This window comes from Folsomia candida, unplaced genomic scaffold (genome assembly GCF_002217175.1).
Source record: "Folsomia candida strain VU population unplaced genomic scaffold, ASM221717v1 Fcan01_Sc005, whole genome shotgun sequence".
In the NCBI taxonomy this organism is placed as follows: domain Eukaryota; kingdom Metazoa; phylum Arthropoda; class Collembola; order Entomobryomorpha; family Isotomidae; genus Folsomia; species Folsomia candida.
Window position 1 is genome coordinate 1,877,846 of NW_019091197.1, and position 3,810 is coordinate 1,881,655.

Sequence of the window (3,810 nt, forward strand, 5' to 3'; positions counted from 1 at the left end):
AGTTATTGGTGATATTTGACGAAGCACTAATTTCTCTACAAGTTACTAATTAGGTTCGAAGAGCTTACTACACGACAAATGTCGAAAACAATTCACTCAAGTTGGTGCTTCTTTGTAAGGAGAACTTTTTTAAACAGTTGATGGTCGTGGGTGCAATGTCGGGTCGTGGAGTCCTCCCACTTATCAAAGTCCCCCAAAAAGTGAAGGAATCTTCGAAGTATGATGTGGACCGTATATTAAAACCACTTTTAGAATAACATTTTCCTAAATTGCACGGTAAAAAAATAATTAAGGTGAGTTTTCATCATGACGGAGCGTCTTCCCACACGGTAAAGTTGATCCAAGATAATGCAAAGGACCTTGAAGCTAGATTGGGGATAATAATCGTTTCGAATAGTGAAATACCTGTACAATCCCCCGATATAAGTCAAATTGACTTATTTGTGGTCGGATACTTGAAAACAAAAATTTTCTCCGGAGATTTTTTAGACGAATTTGGAAAGAGTAAAAATGAGTGTTTGAACTTCTGGGGGCTGTGGGGGAGGCATTTTTGAAAGTAAAAAGTTGAATTTTTGCACACGCGTATCTGAGGATAACATGCTCCTCTGTTCAAAATTTTGACCCGCTACGACAAACCGTTCCGGGGTTATTCAAGGTCAAATTCGTATCCACATACGTGCCAAACCCTGTAATACCATTTTGCCAAGAGTGTAATCATTTTTTTTTGTTAATCTCACAAAAGTGGGGACAAAATTTGGATCTAATTTCTCCGTGAATGGAGAAAGCAATCACCAAAGCGAATATCTCACAAAATATGTCCTCCAGCATATGCTCTCCGATGTTGACAAAATTAGTGTTAATCGATTATAAATTGAGTTTATGATTGATTGAAACTAATCATGAAATCAACATGAAATCTGCAAAACAAACAATTTACCAATGCTAAGGTTTGACAGAGATATTTGCATTTGCATCTAAACATGAGAAAACAGTGTTTTCAAAACACGCATTGATGGCGAAATATTTCCAAGCGTACTAATTTAGTAAAAATCAGAGAATATACGCTGGGAGACCTCTATTATCAGTTGTGCTTTAAACGAAAAGTTGCAATTTGATGGAATATTTACATATGTACTATGCATTTTCAGCTTTCCTACCAACCGAAAGAGGCTCGGGGCGAGCACGTCGACGTGCCCTTGACCAGCCCTTGAGTGCGATGGGTAGTCTGGCTTCTAGGAGTAAACTGAATCAGTGTCTCATGTATTAAGTTGTGAAAAAAATCTGCTTTTTAATTAATTTCGCCAACTAGCGGCTTATTACTTCAATTTTAGTAATTAATTTATTTGTAGAACTGTTCATAAGGTCCTATTACCATTCCTTATTAAATTTGAAAACCCCGACTACCAATGGATATTGGTCATATTTATTTATTACCCCAAAGCCCACCAATACCCGCAAAACTTCAATACCCCAAAAACCCGGGGTAACATACCCTGATCTTTATGAAAATTAATTTTTTTGAACTTATGCAGAATTCATAAAATGCAAAATGAATATAAATTATAATAAATACATTAATCGGTTTTAATAAAATAAAGAGGGTATTTTAATCAGCAAAAAACAAACTTTGATCAACCAAAGAGTAAATTTTACTCACTCATGCATCAATTTTTAGTTTCTAGTGGATTAAAATTTCCACAACTTGTTGAGCATATTTCACCTTCTAGTTGTGCAAAAGGATTACACAATCAGATTGGGTAAAATTTAACCACGGGTTATGTCATCCTCTTTCTTATCCAACCTTGGACAAAATTGTACACAACCTTATAGAAATTTTTTACAACTATCTTTAGAGGGATATACTTAACTATGTAGCTTCGTCAGTTGACTTATTCTTGTAATGCACATGTTTGATAAGTTCTTTCCTGCGATTTGTTTTATTAAGCGAGAAGCCCGATTTTATTCTGCTCGAAAATATTGTCATTGTATTGATATTGATTCGTTATTTAATGCTTAGATAATATCTATGATTTTAGCTATATGGGCGTAACGATCGGCAAAGTTCTAATAAACTAAAATATTTACATATATACTAGTTGCAATGATTTTTCAGCTGCATCAAACATTTATATTTAACTACAAAAAATATATCTTTCTATAAGACAAAAAATTAGATATATATAACAAGAATTGCCAAATGGGAAGCTTTAACTTAATACTCATAACCCGAAATACCACCATACATTCCCCAGTATCGGTCAGCCTTCTAAATATTATTCGAGGTTCACTCGAGTTCCAGTATGCTACATAAATGTGCAGACAGTTAAATTTGCATGTACCTACAGTCAATAAAACAAATATTCGTAACCCCAGCATAGGGTTCAGGACGGAAGCTATAACTTTCGCATGGGTTGGTCTATGTTCATGAAAATTTGAACAAATAGTAGTAATCGCATCTACATTCATATTCGGCTATCATTTTAAAGTTAGATCCGTCAGCAGCAGCACTGTTACTCATATTTCCCGAAAATGTGAATTTTCAATACCAAAAAAGTATTCATACCCTTGAAATTTTTAATTTCACCTGGTTCCTGTTTGGATAAAATTACTCAAATGAAGAACTTCATGATATCGGACAACTCAATGCCTACCCACGAAAAAAGTTTCGAAAAGCAAACTCATCAGCCTGGCTGGAAAACTGGGATTTTTTTTACAAAATGTGACATGTCATCAAGAAATAAGCCTTGGATGCAGGGTTCGGAAAAACCCAGGGTTTTAATTAAAAATTATAAAACCCATGGATTTTAATGGGTTTTACCATGTTAATTGGGTTTTATTTGGGTTTTAATGGGTTTTATTGGGTTTTAATAGTTTTAAGTAATAATTTAACAAAAATTATTCGGAATTTGTATCTATTCGGAAATTATTTTTGTTTTACAACACTTGAAATCTGTGATGCTAAAGAATGGAGTCAATTGTTGCTTTGTTCCGAATTTTCATATATTATGATAGTAATGAAATAAACTGCTTTAGAATGAATTGAGATAACGTCTTCTAACGTATAGGAGATGTATTTAACTTTTAGAATATAGTTTTAAGGTAAAACTCGATTAAAACCCAATAAAACCCATTAAAACCCAATTAAAACCCACTTAACATGGTAAAACCCAGTGTGTTTTATTCATTTACAACCCATTAAAACCCATTAAAACCCAATAAAACCCAACCCATTAAAACCCAGGTCGGAATACCCTGCTTGGATGTGCATAGATCATAGAAAAATCTGAAGTATGATCAAATTCAATTTGTATAATCATCATGAGCCTTCTTTAAACATAAAGTGATCAAATTCGATGCAGAGACGTGTCATGCAATTGACTGGAGCGTGCGCGCCCAGTCATCAACGTGGGGATGGAGCGCAATATGTCCATAAAAAAAAACGAAAAAAAAATATTTTCAACATTTTCTTCGTTCCTACGTGTGTGCCAACTCAATACCTATCCATTTTAACCAATAGCACTTTCTTGCTATTAAAATTCGACCATCATTTAAGCCGAAGTTTAAAGATAAGCAATAACATATTCAGAGGCTTCCAAGACGTAAACAATGGTTTGGTATTTGCTAGACTGGGAAAGCTGAGTTATGCTGTTTTGAACAGAATTCAATTATTCGATTCATATGGTAATTGAGGTAAGGTAATTGAAGTTAGGTAATTGAGTCTAAAACAGACTTCACAACTCATGTCAAAGGTCATATCTAGCCTTCCTGCTAATACAATAAAATGGTATGAAAAATGTTTCATGCTCGAAG